The following is a 17,366-nucleotide window of genomic DNA, read 5'->3' as shown; positions in this document are numbered from 1 at the left end:
CTCATTTCTGCACTTTTCTACCACAAGAGGAGTCTTTTGAGGGAGGAAATTAGGTGTTCATGTGTTCCCTGCTGGGCTCTTCCCTCTTGAATGAGCCCCTTCTTGATGTCAGCAAAAAGCTGGACAGTCCAATGGCCCTCCTCACCTAAAAAGACAAACCACCTATTGCAAGTGGTTACTAGAAAAGAAAAAGGCAGAACTTACTGAGATGGTGATTTATTAAGGTGTGCTTTTTGAATGGTTGTTCAGCCTGAATGCTCTTGATTGTTCATATACAATAGGCCTGATTTTCAAGAGGGGACGAGTCCTCCTAGCTTCACTGGGAGTCAGCAGGAGCTGCCGGCGCTCCGTCTGTGTAAAGGTCAGGCCCAGGCGGTGCTGAACAATGCTTGCCATTGCAGATGGAACCTAAGAATCAAACACAGTAAGAGTTAAGCCAAACTTTCATTGCCAACTCAAATCACAATGTGTTTGGAGTTCAAACAAGTCTGGATTTTTTTTTTTATTATTTAGTTAGTTTTAAGTTTTTCTTTCTTTTTTGAGATGCAGCTGCTTCAGGGTTTAAAGGATTAGAAGCCTGAAATGCTGGAAATCTCACAGGAAAACCTGCTTTTAAAATCTCCAGCTCTGAATTGGATGAATATCTGACCCCTTGGGCTCTTATTATTTTCTGTTGAATTTTTCTGCAGTAGGCATTTTCTAGCTAAGTATAAAAGACTGCTATCAAAGGCTTGGCGTTTATATCGGAACTGAAGTCAAGTCACTGAGAAGTATCATGACAGCTTGAATCACGCTTCACAAGCTTAACTGAAGGTCTTTGCAGGCATTTGGGTTCATCAGAGCATGGTCAGGAATAAGTCCTGACAGGGTGTCTGTTAGACTGTGGAATAGCAATTTCCTTTGTATCTCTGTGTGTGTATTACCTAACTGTCAGTCAAGGAAACTGTGCAAGGTGCTGTATAAAATAATACAGAAACAGTTTCTGCCCTAAGTTGCTAGTAGTCTTCACGTGAGGCATTCTGTCTGAGGAGACATACAATGAAACGGTGGGACTACGGACCAGCAGTGAGGTCAGCTTACTTGTGAGCTACAATCGTCCATGTATTGCGGGTCAGCACAGCAGACCATGCCTTTGAGGAGGAGCTAGCTCTGTGAGTATTTAGTTACAAGGACCTTTTCTCAAACAGGACAATGGAAAGTACAAAAAACCTATAGCCTTATCACTGAAGTTTTAACAAGCTGGAGGCTTTCTATGGATTAATAGGGAATTGGAATGAACATTTTCATAGCGATTGAGAGATGGTAGAAAAGGTGAAGACTAGTCATGAAGATTTTGGAAACTGAGGAAAAGTCTGTGAAGTTGCTGAAAATAAAGAAAGGAAACTTATGCTTGATAGGAAAGAGAATAAGGAGTCAGCAGGGAAGGCTCAAAGAGAGGGGTAAGCAGACAGAATGGGGTTATATTTATCAAGGTGATAACCCTAACAATATGTTGAAAGTCTGGCAGTGCTTCTCCTAAGAACACTTGAAACACTGAAAATAAAGACAAGAAAATTACTAGATAACTTCATGCAGGAACACATCCTTAAGCAAAGAAGATGGGATAACGTAGACGCCTTTCTAAATCACTTTCCTTTTTAAATTTCTATAGGAGCAAGGCGATGTAGTAAGTTCCCAATAGCTGTAAGTTCCAGATTTCAGTCAGTCCCAGAGAAGGGAAGACAGACACACAGAAGATATGCAAACCAGCAAAGAGGCAATTCTTTCAAAAACACCATGTCACCTTAGGGTTTTCAGAAGGCAGTTAAGGTGCGTGATGACTGACCTAGAACAGGTCAGTCCCAGTGCTGTACTTAGACTCTAGGCACTGTGTTGGGGATTAAATTAAGCAATGATTTAGATGTCCATTGCAAGATTCAATCTTCTATTTCTTGGTATAAGCCTTCATAGAGCTTTCTGGTTACTGCTTGTTTCTTTCTTGAAATTACTTTGATGTCTCTTGCGATTGTCTCTCTTGACACTTTCTTACATTCTGCAGACGCAAGTTGCGATCTGCTTGGCAGTTCTGCAATTGCTCTGACACTTGAGAGAAACCTTATATGCCACCAGTCACTTATCGCTGCTTTGAATTTGCTGGCAGACCATGTGTCACTCATACATTCACTGTGGAATTGGCTTTATCTTCGCTGGCTTGTGGTTTGGGGACCACCTGTCACAATCCCTCATTTTAATCCTTTTTTTTTGTGATTGCACTGGCAAGATTCATCACACCATAGCATAGGGGTAGTCTGCAATAACTGGTGTGGATGTCTCAGATTGAAAACCATGGAACTGTGCCTTGAGGAGCAAGGGAAGACCCTGGAGATAATGCCTGTGAGCACGGGCTGCAGACCCCCGTACCTCCAGGCTATTTGTCCTAATTTCTCCCAGAACAATGTGTGAGCAAACCCTGTGAAGCTGAATGTTGTTTGTTGCTTCATTTTCAAATTACAGCTCTGCCGCGCGGACTGTAATAAAAGCGGAACTCAACGGGATACACCACTGTGTGATACAACAGGGTCAAATCTTTTTCTGATGCCATTCTTTCCATTTCCCTCAAAGTTACATATGGGATGAATTTGGCCCTCGAGGTCTAAAATGTCCTGACAACACCCGTGTGAATACAAAGCAACGGCGTGGGTAGATCGGGGAGGGAAGGCAGCTGGGAAGTGCACTGAACTGCAAGCACTGGCACGTACAGTAAAACTGATCACTTGGAATTTAGGCAAGGGGAAATATTTGAAGAAGATAAACAGTAAACCAAACTGTTGCCCTCACAGAACCTAAGCCTTTCTAGAAATGTAGAAAAGTTCAGTTCACTTAGTATTTTTACTATTTTACATTTCTGCTCCATGGCCATTAAAATAAGAGCTTTTCTGAATGATTTCTGAGTAGAAAAGGAAGCAAAGTGGCCATGTTTTGCTATCCTTCAATGCCCAGGGAACAACAGAAAATGCTGGAGAAACAGGGTGTCCTCCCTGCCCTGTTCACTACCAAGAGGTTCAGATCGTTTAAAGAGGCATTGGTATTTCTGGATACTAAATCAAAGCCAAACCTCAGGGTGAACCTCTGAACCTCTTTCAGCTTGACCATTACTTCTTACAAGTGATGTTTTAGTTTTCATCGAATGCCAGAGAAAAGTCTTTCATTCTCCCCAGCTGGCATCAGAGATAAGGGACTAAATCCCCCAGACATTAAAACATCGAACAGTTCTGTCATGTGTTACTTTAGTCTCCTGCTCAAGGCCTTTTTCTTCTTCCCAATTGATGTCAGATATAATGCAAAATAATCAGTGAGCAAAAAAAGAATAGGAATTTAAACAGTGGCTTTGAAGATCAACCCCTGTTCTGGGCTGTTGCCCTTCATTTTCCAGCCATCTAAGAGGTGTCTGTCCTGAAGGGTTAACTCGGGCTGTTAGGCCAGATCTACAATGGCTCATCTATTGCCTCAGGGAATACTCTTAGGATGCACTAGGAATTGGTTGTGGGTCACAAAACTGCACTTTTGCTAAGATATCTCATTGCTGATCCTTTTGCCCCAAATGAACTAATTAATACAGGATATGTTCGTTCACATCGTAGTTTTGCTGGCGTAGCTGTTCCAGTCCCGTGTCACACCTCAGTCACAGCCTTGAGTGCAGCAGCCACGTCAGCAAAGGTTTATAGTGTTGCCAGTTGTTAGCCAAGTGCCACACACATCAAGTGCATGCTCCCAAGTGTGGGGCTCGCTAACCAGAGCTCACCTTACCTGTCACTTTGGCTTGAGCTGGTGACGTGCTTGGCTGCATCTCTCTTCAGTGCCTTCTACCGTTAACTTCCAGTTGCCCCCCAACTCGGAAAACTACTTGTCAGCCTTGTGGGCTACTCGTACAGGAATTTTAGCACTTGGCCAGGGCCAGTCCCATGCCCTGTCCCTGCTCCCAACTCCTGATTGCTCACAACGTGCTCCTTAAATGACAATACCATTGGTGGTCACACAACAGAGAAAGCAGGGAAACATGGAGACCTGCACAGAGATCTCCACAGAGCTCTCCTCTTGGAGTTAGGGATGATGACGAATGAAGTGCTGCCAGGGACAGGAAGGAATGTGGCAAGCAGTCCTTCATGATGGAAATCCCCTTCTCCAGGAGCCAAAGCTAGAGATTGGTGTAGCTTTCTTGAACATCAAGCCTTGCAGAAGACCTCTCTTAAGCAGGTATCTGTTCTCACCCTGAATGACTGTGCATCAATTGCCACCATAACCGATAAGGCTTTTGCATACTCTGAGGAGATATTAGACCTTGTTTCATTTATAGAACTAGTGAGCATCCTTATCTCTCCCAAGACACAACCCAGCACAACACCAAGGTAAATAGGACAGGTGCAAGCAGTGGTTCGGCACTTCTACGGACAGATCAGCAACAACATGGCAGAACCCTGAAAAGATACACCTCTTTTCTCAAAGAACACAGCTCTGATCTTGTGTCTAAGCAATAAAATCCTCCCTGTGTTCTCTTTCCCCTGGAGGGTGCCAGTGACTGAGAAACCACCAGCCTTGGCAGCTCCTTGCAAGATTGCAGAGACCCCTGTACTCACCGAGGGAGTATCCTAATCAAAGAGTGGAATACACATAGCTGATAAAATTTGCATTTACTTTTAGCTCCCTCCTTGGAAGGAGAGATATTATATGTTGACAGAGTTCAACAGAGCTGGCCACAAAGCCCCAGTGCAGGCACAGAGGTAATTTGAGAGAAACAGCCCCATTTTCTGTTCCAGACATAAGCTGCACCCTTGCTGTGAGATGGTGAGAAGGGAAGTAGCCGACCCCCGGGGTATTTTCAGAATGCACAGCTTACTTGTAGCTCTTGGTCACACTAAAGCATCTCTTTGTATTCTTAACCAACATTAACTTTAAGAGCCTTCTAAATTTCAAATTTCTTTTCAAATTCCCCTATTCGAACCAAGGGAAAATTTAAAGGGCCAGTTCCTCACCTGAAATAAAACTTTTCAACCTGATTAATCATCAGCTGAAGGTTTGGCCTAAAATCTTTTATTTCTTTGACGGATAAGATAAAAATAGCCCATTTTTTTTCCATTTGCCATATGTCTTCATCTGTCCCATTAGCAGCAGTGGCAAATTTTACTACCTTTTTCTCCTGTTAGCCGTCTAGAAAGAGCAAAGCTAGGCAACACCAAGCTGGAGCCTGTTTTGTCTTGCACGATATCAACATATGTATTACATGAATTTCAATTGGAAAACCAGCAGTGCAATTCCCTTGTTTTCAGATCAGGCCATCGATCGATCATATTCCCAGAGTTCTACTGAAAGTAACAAGGTTGCACATTTGAAATAAAGGGCACTATTTTGTCTGCATATCTTCATTAATTACTGGCGTCTGGGCTGAGTGTGCAGAAATAGCCGTGGGGTGAGTCCATCCCTTGACTTGTTACCTAGGCAAGTGTGATATGGACTTATGGACACTTAGTGGAGATAGAACTCTAGGATTGGATTTTATTTGTCTGTTTATTTTACAAAGTCACTTTTCATGGTAGAGTTTCACTTTGGTATTGTAACAAATTCGTGAGATCTCCTGTAATGTTAAGCAGAAATAACCTCCTGCATAGACAATCTGGTGGGACAGGAACAGGAAGACATGGCAGAGACAAGTGGAATTGTAAGACTAAAGAACCAGTCTTTAGCTGCTCAAGTGAGGCATATGTTATATATGAATTAATTTTTTAATCTCAGCTGGGTGACATTTTCCCAAATGCAGAAGTGTCACCGATTCATTGTGATTGGCACACTCCCCAGAAGAGGATATTGCCAGTAAGGGCTGATGACATGTTAGGTCAGGATTGCAGTGCACTGTTGAGCCTTGAGACTGAAATAAGGGCTGTTGCAAGTCAGGGTTGAGTTTGCAGAACTGTGTGGGGGCAGCTTGTGTTGTGTTCTGAACACATCACCAAAAAACACTGATGGCATTTCTGACACAAACAGCACGTGTATAAAACCTCCACTCTGCTGGTTTCTCTTTCGATTCAGGTGGTTAAACTGAACTTGAGGCTTTCAGTTTTACTAATTGAAACATACAATTGATAATTTGTCTCACAAGGGAAACTCAGGGTGGACCGCAATAATTCGTTTTATTCTCTCCATATGACCCTGAAGTCAGAGGAGCAAGAAGCAGAAAGACATCCCATCCATTTTAGAGCCAACAGAGTGGCTCCTATTCTACTTGGAGCTGTTGGTGTGTGGCTGGCACTTCTCTGGGAGCTGGCACCCCTTGCAGGTAACTGAAATAACTCCAGCAACCTTTGGTAGCCTGAAATAACTCCAGCAACCTCTGGAGATGTGGCTAGCCCAGAATCAGGAAGCTGATCCTCTATGCACATCCCTCCTTGGTCGTAGCAGAGGAGAGAGGGTTCAAGAAAAGAAAATCATAATAAAATCCAACTAACTTCAAATAAAAGAGATCTGGTAGAACATCCTTCCAGCACATGATTGTTTCCTATGGCATGTTGCCTAGTGCTCTGCTAGTATTCCAAACTTGATAGATGAAGTTTGATATGCACAGTGACTGAGAAAAATTGCTGGTTGTCAGAACATCAGCAGCCAAGACAACAGCTATGTTTATTGACTTCCAAATTGCAGTATAATCTTAGTTATTGGTAAACCCAGTGTTGTCCAGCCTGATACTCTCTGTGGAAGCATAGCTAATGGCCTTATAGAAAGGATGGCAGCTCAGCTTCATACTGATCATGCATATTAAACCGTCACTGTAACACATTGATGTATTGCTGTACCATTTTTTTAAGAACTGATGTTCTTCCTCTCTGTCTTTAAATTGCTCTGGTTTGAGGTCTTATAGCCAAAAGCAGTCAACAGATAAAATCCACAAATGTGCATATTAGAAAATGAAGATATAACAAGAGAGTACAAGGAGAGTAAGAAATTATTCACACTAATGGAAATAATAGAATTACTAAAGGGAATAACAGCTTTAGGCACACTGTGCTCCCAGTGGCACCTCTACTTCTAAAAGCCGTATCTGTGGCAAGTGGCTGCAGACATACTGTGGGATCCAGCTCGGTCCCGACCTTCCTATCAGGGGATCCATGTGTCCTGAAACACGGGTGAGAAGGAACACAAGGACGACGCATGCGTGCCTCCAAGGCAGGGCAGTGCCTCCAGCGTATGGACGTGAGTGGATGTGTGTGGCTGGAGACAGAAGTTTGCCTGCATACTGTTAAGCAATACCTTAACTATGGCAGAACTGGAGATAGAAGCATGACTAACAGATTAAATAGGATAAATTAAGATAACTCTGGTTACTTTGGTTACTAAACTCTTTTATTTCCTTAAGAGGTTATAAGTAACTCAGAAAGCTGCCTAGAAGAAAAGCAGTACAGCCCACTACAGAAACTTTTCTGAGAATTAAAAAAAAACGTAAGAAGGGAGAAAGGACTTCAGAATTTCCCAGATCGATAGTCTCAATAGGAGAAATGGTAATAAAAGCTAAATGACATCAACACAGTTTCATTCATGGACTGTCAATGAAAGGAGTGACATCTGAAATAATTTATTTTCTTAAGATTATACTAGGTCAGCATTTATGTAGGCAAAAGAAAAACTTTAAGCTTCCATTTGGAAAACAAATAATATGATCGAATAAGATCTTGGCTGGGCAAATATCTGCAGTTTAATGAGAGCTCAGTATAAATTCTTACACAGATTTATTTATTCCCATGCTGGGATGTTTCCATCAGATTGCACAAGCACTGCTGGAGAAATTGTAGGAAGGAAGATTTGGAATCTCTTTTGCAATTTGTACACAAGTAGCCTGGGCAGACTAAAACTTTTGTTCAGTACAGTATTTTGTTTAATGTTACAAAATACAGAGTGATTGGTAGCAAATTATAAATGTTACCAAAGCATTTCTCACTGGACTGAATTTCTTGCTGGAATGAGAAACATGAAGTTCTCCCTGCAAGGGGATTTCTTAGGAACAGGTAATTTCAAAATAGCTCCCAAAGCCATAAAGGGGTAGATTCTGTCTAGCATCTGAGATGTACTAAGCGTTGAAGTATTTATAAGGGAGGTAATTATGTGTTTTGTGAATAAAGAGTAGAAAGATGAGAAATCCACAGCTAAGGTACAAACTGATTAATTCTCTGTTTTGTACGTGCACGATCTTGTGAAAGGGGGGTTGATGAAGAAAGAAAGAAGGAACATCAGTGTCACATATGATTTTGAATATCTTAGTAAGAGGATTTAAGGTTTATGATTTTTTTTCTTCATTCAGTACAGTTTTGTTTCCAAAATGATCATACTCCTTTCTTCTGAGGCTCCTGAGCTACATTCACTGAAGATGTGTGTGGCATAGTTCACGGTGCACAGTGTACCCTGTAGCGTGCTAGGAATAACTTATCAACGGACTGGCTTAGGGGAAGTTCTTTGCTTTCGAAATGTTAAGTGAAACAAATGTTACAGACTAGCTTTATTTTACAGATCCTGAAATCTGAACAAACTGCTTTTCATCCATCTGAAAAGAAACTTTATTGGATTTTTCCTCAACTTTGATTTGTTCTTCAGTTAAAATCTTCATCCATGGGCTGAAAGGTCATTTTTTTCTGCTTTGTGCATCTTTTTGTTTTTCATTTAAACCTTGTAGAGAATTGACTAAGCTAGGATGGTCCAAGAAAATTAAATACGAGCTCTAGACCTAAGCTTGCTCTGCTGATGAGCAATTTAATTGCTGTAGCCTTTAAAGTATCTAGCTTGGGTTCAGCAGAAGAGAGAAAAAAGAAAGAGGAAAGATTTCTTCTGAAAACAAACTGGAAAGAATTTGCTTTGTAGTGTTGGGTCAGGTACGTGTTGCTGGTCTGTCAAGGCTAATTAAGTTCTAAGCCAGTCATATTTTGTTTATATAGACTACATTATAATCTCCGTCTTCTTCTGGAAGGCATATGGTCTCATTAGCATGACAAAGTAGTAGTTACACAGATTATATTAAGTGTAAAGAAGAAGAATTCTACCTTTAAGTGTCAAGGCAAAATTTTGTTACGTGTCTTATTAAGATTAAACCCCCCCTCCTCGAGGACTTTCTTTTGTGACTCTTTCTCCATATTCTTTTCTATTTGCCTAGGCATTGCCCAGGCATGCCTTACACATTCATCCCGCTGCTAACATAGTAATCACTGATGTGAGCACCCACCTAACTCTTCCGAAGCTTTTACTATAGGAAGTTACCAGCACTCCTGCCTGTTCAAAAAAGATTGGCTCAGTAAGGGCATGGTAAATAGTGGGACATATGTGCCGAAGTTCCCTAAGGGGAACTATCTGGGTATCCATTGTGTTTCCCTTCTGAGATTTCATATTAAAGAGAAAGTATGGGAAAAGGGAGACATGGAAGTTGTTAGTAACTGTGTTTATTTTCTGACAATATAAGTATAAACCAGTTCTTAGGAACTGGAATGACATTATCCAGGGGCAACAATGTTCTGCTTGTGGGTGGGTGATGCAATAGGCTTTTCAAACCAATTTGTCATCTTGAGTTGAGGATGATAGTGCCAGACCAGCAGTAGATGAGTAAACATGATAGGTTTGCAAATAACAGTACAGATCTATATCTGATAAACGCTTTCTGTTCTACCATTTCCAGTGACTCTACAAGTGTGAGCCAGCTGGCTGCTGTTTTCTTCACCTTGCATGGGTTTTTTGTCCAAGGGCATGAAAAGAGGCTTGTGCTTCTTCACACTATGGAGTTTGTCACTACTTCTTGGTAGCTAAGAGTGCAAAGGGTTGCTGGACAAATTGCCCTCTGTCAAGTTTGCTTTTAGAATGTCCTTGAAGTACTTTATTAGACAACCACATATTATTTTTCCAGTTCACTGTAGAGAAACATTCATGCTTATCTACCCACATACCAGCTTTAATAGATGTTCAGTCAGCACTAGGCAGGACTTTGTCATTGGACAGTATTGTCCAACAGGCTGATCAAGAGATGAATGGGATACACTAGTCTTCACCGCTTCTTCCATTGCTCTTCAGTTAAAGCAGTCTTGCGAGACCTAAGTGAAAAAGATGACTTTGAAGAGACTCTATTCCCTGCAGCAGCCCCAAAATTAAGATTGCTTTCTTTAACAACAACAAGACAGCCCTGAACACAGCACATTACAGAGCAATGTGCTTGGCCTTAAGGGTTCCTATGGGTGTGGAGTGCACAAGAATAAAACCATCTAATCCATTCACATGGGGCTGGGACTATTGGAACAAGACTGGCCAGGCCACGTGAAACTAGTGTGGTGGTAACTGGTATGGATGGATGTGAGGATTCCTCCAGTGCTGGACTACCCTACATGGGTTGGCACCGGTGCTTGCAAATTCTCAGGCAGATCTAGGCAAAGGACAGCAGGGAGCGGAGACAGGATTGGAGCCATTGTCATGCCTAGCCCTGGGGATGCTGTTGCTAGTATCGTTATTTCCCTCCCTACCCCTTCACCCTTCTCCAAGATTTTTTCCAGCTTTTTTCTGGAAGCCGTTTTGACCCTGTCAGCAGTGAACAGAGATGGCATGGAAGTTCTGGGATGATATTCCTTGGAAATGTAACCTAACAAAGCACATTGCAACTTAGAACCAGTGCACACTGGAACAGGGAAGCGTGGCTTATGGGCAACTCACTTCGGAAAGATCAGGGAGCCCCACTGGAAGAAGGTATGAGTTGGCTGTCCTTAGAGACAGCAGGAAAAACATACACATTCCGTTTGCCTTCCCCTGAAGTTTGCCATTGTCCCTATACATAAAACTACCAAAGATTTCACCAGACTATATTATATTTTGAATGTGTAAGTACAAAGTCATCTTGCTGTCATTTGCTATCACTCAGTGAGTTTAAGCGCTCCACACACTGCTGGTGACAAATAACCTGCTATTGTTCATCTTTGTTCCCTAGGGTGCTTTCCCTGACAATGGGATGACTCAACTCAGTAATGTTGACTAGATGAGCACATGATTTCACAATAAAATAATCAGTCACTTTTTTAAAAAGGGCAAATTTATGCAGCCACTTGGAAGAAAAAATCAAAGTGTAGCCTAAAATTCCTTTTATTTGGAGTGGGAAATGAAGCATGAGTAAAATGATTAGAACTGTAATTAAACAAGAGAGTCAAATCCACAGATATGTACAACATACAGAAGGAGGCTCTTGGAGAGACAGCATAGAAGAATCCTAAAGTATTTTTTCCACTGCAAGCCCTAGGGACATCCCTCCTTAATTTGATCTCTTACAAGAAGCTATCTCCAAAAGTCCCTCTGTTTACCCTTGAATAAAAGCTGGGCCTCAGGAAAAGGTCTAGCTAATTTTCTTCCTAAAAAGATACTGCATACATAGCGCATGCATAGATACTGAAATTTGAGCTTCATTACAAATGGGAAAAAACAATTTTCTAAGTATGGCAGAGGAAAACCCCAGAGGAGATTCTGTCTGCAGCCAAGTAAAGCTTGAATTTGGCTCCAGTCCTGAATTATATTCCTTTCTGTCATTTGCCAAACACCATCTCAGTTCTCCAGATGCTGCTAACATCCTAATACCATACTGCATTTAAGGACCATCCCTGCTCTCCTTCCCTGTATTACACAGTTCTTGGCATGTTTTCAATAGCTTTCCTAAACCCACATCCGAATTCACTCTGATAGGTTTCAGTAGCTTGCTGAGAGGCAGATAATGCACCCTTTGTCACTATGGATTGAGTCCTGTCTCAAATAAAGAACAACTCAGTTTCATCAAAGAAAAATAGTTAGGAATAAATTTGGCACTGCTAACAAGCTTGACTGGGTCAGAGCTTTCTGTGCTGGTACAAAGAGTTTAAGACCCTAAAACATGTTAGTATTGCAAAGAATATTCTATTCAGTCTCTCTGCCATACATATTTTAATGCGCTAGGTCACTTGTATTTTGTTAGATCATGTCTTACACTAGAGGAAGAGTACCCGTCAGATCCTTATGAAGTACCTGCTCTGCTTTGCATCTAATTCAATATGATCTCTTTTTTCTATTGTATAAGGGGTCTCAGTGCCTCTACCCGTTTCCAGATGTAGCAAGGCAGACAGCCAAATTCAGCCCTGAGCTAACCTAGCGCAATGCCAAGGGGAAGACAGCCATTCCCAGCTCTCGGTCATTGATTCATTCATGCAGAGCTTTAATCCAACTGGCAGCCCAGTGTGCAATGGAAGCTGTTAAAAAAAAGTTGCAGGAAACAACTTTCCCACTTGACAGCAGGGCGAGGGAGAATAGCTCTGTGTCCTTAGGGAAGCCCAGGATCCGTGATGTTTGAAGACTGAGGGGCTTTATTCTTCACAAACAGAGATAGACACATACAGCAAAACATTATCTACAGAGATTTGTTTGAAACTGTAAACACATCTGCTTTGGCCTTGCTCAGACTTCTCTCACAGTCCCATTCCATGAATGTTCATGCAAGTGAGTTCTCAGTAACCCGGCTCTTTGCAAAAGTCAGATTTATATCTGTTGATTCTTAAGTTCAGGCAGCAAGTAAATTTTATACGAGCATGCTTTGTGATGTTCAGGGAGGCTGTTTCTATTCAGGGGGTAGAAACAATACCACTTAATAAGACCATTAAGAAACAAGAAGTGCAGCTCAAATTGCAAGGCAATAAGCAAGAAGAATCTTGTAGAATAATTTTGAAAAAAACAATGCATCTGCTCCTAGCTATTCACTAGAAAAGAGAAGAAACTTCACTGTATGAGCTATTTGTTATGAAAGTATTCAGTTCAGTTCCAAGAGCAGCAAACCAGATGAAGCTATGTGTTCATCAGTTAGCTTCCTGAACTCTGCTGGAAGTGGACATAAGTGTCAGGCGATTTCATCAGAGTTGTTATGATGACATTTTGTTTTCTTTCCATTAAAAACATCTAGCCACAGCAACTGCAAAGGGGAAAAAAACCACTCTACTGAACATTTCCTTACCTCACATCTCCTTAGTGATTTTCTATCTCTGCAAGTGATGCTTTAATTAACTAAAAACTTCTGACTCTAAGCAGGTTGGAGGTACTGTCCCACAGCCCCATCACAGCATGGCTAGCAGATTATTAATCTAAAGCAAAGCAACACAACTGGGGAGTCTAAAAATACCAGGGACACCTGAGTTGCTCCATTTGATTGTACTGAATTTAGCGGAGGAGAGGGATGGTCCCTGCATGCAGATTGCTTGGTGCCTGTTTGTAGTCACAACCTCTTCTGCAGTGTAAAACCTTTTGAAAGGGAGATCAGGGGCTAGACTGGATTTTTGAATTACTTTAGTAGTATCACCTCAGAGGCAGCACATGTTGTGCTAGTCCTGTGACTCCTTCGGTAGTACAAGGGATGAACTAATTGTGTTTTGTCAAGCATATCTCTTGATGTCCTATGATGTGGAAGACATAACTGCAGTACGGCATCGGCAACCAGGTGTTAGGAACCACTGCACTTGACCCAGACACATGGCACTAAGAAGATTATCGCTGTCCAGGGGATGTCAGCAGAAAAAGGTGTAAGAAATGGTACAGATTTCTTCCATGAAGTATTTTCCAAACCTTCAGGGGAAACTCATTAGTTGCATAATACTGGGTCTCTTAGCAGAGACTGTAATTATAATGATGCTGCAACTCATCACATAAGGACCCTGACACCACCTCATGATATCTAAACTCACTTTCAAAAATTTCCACTGAAGGGCCCTTTAGAATAAGGACAGTTCCAAGGGTTAAAGTGAAGTTTGCAGGAGCCTGTACCCAGTTCTGCTTTCATGCTTCTCAGCAGCCTCATATTCCCTGCATTAAACTACTTTTAAATTTTTCTTCTCTGGGAAGATGCTTCAGAATCTATTTGTGACAGTCAAAATTCTAAAATATGGGCAAAATCTGTGCTCCCTAAGGCTATTTCTTGAGACAGCTATTTCTTAAGTATCATTAAAGTGAGAAAAACAAACTCTGAAGGCCAAATTCAAGCCTGGTGTCATTCAACTGACCTTAGCATCAGTGGACCAGCAATGGACTTGGCCATGCACATACATTATGCTGTCTGCTTACAAAACGACAGAATCCAGCATCTGGGCAGGACTGCGTGCATACTGACTGGAACGGGTTATTGAATTGTATCTAAACCCACCATCTCAATGTATATTTTTGGCACCATTCTCTTTATAACACTGGTAAACGAGGCTCCCTTTTCAACAGCCCCTTCGGCACTCATATTCCAGGAGCTTAGCAGTGTGGATGTCTAGTAATGCCCCCTCCCATCCTTCACTCAGTAAAAATGGCACAATAAATTGTTTTTTTCGCAAATGTTTCCCACACAAAATGTATTTTTAATCCACATTACACAAGATTTCACTGTTTTGTTGATAGGGGTTTATTGTGGTAGACTTTAGCTGCCTGTTAAATACTTCCTAAATGGTGAGTGACTAATAAAAATGAGATTACAGGAATTGCTTGGTGTGGGACACAACATACCTACAATTTACCTTTCCCTGCAAACTTAAGATCTTCAAACTGGTCTCCAGATTGCAAAATAATTTTAGAAAGCCACTCTTCTATTAGTAGAAAGCCTATCAGTAACGTGACGGATTCGATGTCTGGGCATAGCACCACTGAAAGCAAGTCTGATGGTGGCCTCCATATGAATGGCAGAATCAATGTCGATGTAAGGAACTCAGAGCAAGATCAAAAGAATTAGAGGTTCCTCTAGTACAGGGGGATTTCTGTAATAAATGTAACTTAAAATGACAGGAAAAAATCTGTAGTCTGAAGATGCTGAGAGCTGTACTTGGAAGTTCAGTGCAGGCTGTGACATTGTCTTGGTGGCCTTGTACAAGACACTTGCTGCTCTGTCAGTTTTTTTCATCCATCAGATGGGGTTTTAACACACTGAGTGCCCCTCGTGATCCAGTGGAGGACGTTCAAAAGCCTCTGTCCAAGAAAAGTATTCACTGAAGCTACTCTTCTAACGGGTGCAGGGCTGATCTCTTCGGATGTGCCTACAGAGTACACCAGTGCCAGAAGCAACGTACTGATGTTTGGTGGGACTCTGCCTGGCTCAGTACACATCTGAAGTACCTCGGCAGCAAATGGCGCTGCTGTGAGGCGTATGGACGTATTTACAACCAACATTGTAAAGGAGAAGCCTTCAAGAATGCATTTTGCTCAGCTGAGATGCTGCAGCCCTTCAAGGGAACTGCATTGCACTAACATGTCCTTCTTGTTCCACTTCAACACAACAACTCTGTCAGAAGCAGGAGTTACTGATGACTCCACCTTGTATTTTAAAAGTACTTTCCTGGTACCTGGAAAATCCAGCTGTTTCTTTCACTGTTCTGCCTCCAGTTTACCACAGCAGCAATGTTATTTCTTATTACGGAGTGAATGCTCTAATGGAGCTAATGCAGTGGAGTTTGATTTTTTAAAGCATTCCAGCTGGTTACAGCTCTGATTAATTGTATGAAACACAGCTCAACCTTGTCTTAGCAAAGAGTCTGATCAAACTGACTTTTCTAAAGATCATCTTTGAAAGCAAGAAAGCAGAGCAACACAGAACAAAAGAAGCTGGAGGACAGGTGAAATAGCCTCCTTTTAAATCCTATTCATCATTGATCTGGGTGGTTGCAAGATCCTTTTTTATGATTTCACCTTGCTCCCCAAATACACTCAAAATTTATTTGCTAAGCTCAACTCTGTGGCCTAGTTCTCAGTTGCTTTCTTCTGATACCTCCCTTTGCTTCATCTCCTCAGGTTCAGTAAATGCAGATTTCTGGTAGAAGATGTGGACACAGACCTGAAGGGTCCAAAAAGGAACAGTGAACCTGCTGCTGCGTCAGGTGAGAGGCAGTGAGTTAGTTCTGTGTTGGACAGCATCTCCCCCCTTTGCAGTGTACCTATGATAAAGGTGGGTTAGAATTGCGTTTACTTTCAAATTTCTCACAGATTTAAGCTGAATCAATATGTTTCTCCACTGTGAGCAACTGCCAGCCTCAGCAGCTCAGTCTGCTCTGTACTTTGCCCATGGCTCCATCTATTACTTGAGAAAAGCTCCCTGGAAGAAGTCGGCACCCTTTATTCCTTAGGATTCCTGCTCAAAACTGATCTCTGTAGCATAATAATTAGTTTGGGAGTAAGCTGTGAGGGTGATAGTGTCTGGCTGAGAAATGTATCTATTACTCCATGTCTTCTACTCCTCTTCATCTCAACATGCTTATTTCTTCCCTCATATTTTATTTCTTGCCTTCTGGGTGTGAACTTTCCTTTGGGAAGAGGAGGAGCAAGTGTTGCTATTATACGTGTACATTGTGTAGTGCTGTAGAGTCCCCTTCAGTGATCCCCACCCAGTTTATTATTAACGCTGTAAACGATCATCATCCTTCTGCAAACCCCAGGAGAAGCTACCAGGGAAAAAAAAAATTACTTTGGATTGATGTGCAGCACAAATGCAAAGCCCTAACTAACGAGAGCTGCCCCCGCTAATTGTGGTGGAGAAGCCTGCGTGCAGGTGCTGCTGGGCACCCGGCAATTATGCCACCTGTGTGTCTCGTCTTACCTTGAAGTGAATCAGCGTGTTTTTATAAAAGCGGTAGAAATTCACAGAGTTGCTTACTTCTAAGAGCATCTTGTAACAGCTGTAAGGACTGCAGTGCTGGTCTACGGGATCTGTGCAGCGTTCCATGGCTAGGGGTCTGCCCGACCCCGAGCAGCTTGGGTTTGCCACCAGCTGAAGGAACTGAGAGTATCTCATGTTACCTCTAATAACCGGTATTTTAACCAACACCTTATGGAGTCCGAGTGCCTTTCTTGCTGGGATCTGTAACAAACGCTTGCACCGGTGCATTACACTGATATCACCCATTATGTAACAATTAAAAAATGCAAATTCTTGGGCTTGATACAAGGTCATCCTCCTGAAGCAGATTTCTCAGCAAATTAAGGGTTTAGTTTGCAGTGAACACCTGGGGAAACTCTGCTGCCCTTGGGTTTGCAAGACATCATGAATATTCATTGCAGAGGCAGCAGTGGGTGAATAGTAATTACAGCAGTTCTTCAGGACCAAGCTTGGGTATCCACGAGAGACAGCATTATACTTTGAAATTAAAATATACAGAAAAACAGATAAACCACGTATTACAAGTTCTGTTAATACAAAGTATTAACATGGTCAAATGTGTCTCCAACCCCCTTTCACGAGCAGGGAATGCTATTAGCCTGCTGCCCATTGAGGGCAATGCTGATGCCAGAGCTGATGGCCTTACACATTGAGGAAAAAGTGGGTTTTTTTCCTGAAATATCCCCGGAGAGCTTCATGTACG

Source organism: Calonectris borealis, chromosome 13, assembly GCF_964195595.1.
Source record: "Calonectris borealis chromosome 13, bCalBor7.hap1.2, whole genome shotgun sequence".
Classification (NCBI taxonomy): Eukaryota; Metazoa; Chordata; class Aves; order Procellariiformes; family Procellariidae; genus Calonectris; species Calonectris borealis.
This window is presented reverse-complemented; position numbering follows the sequence as displayed.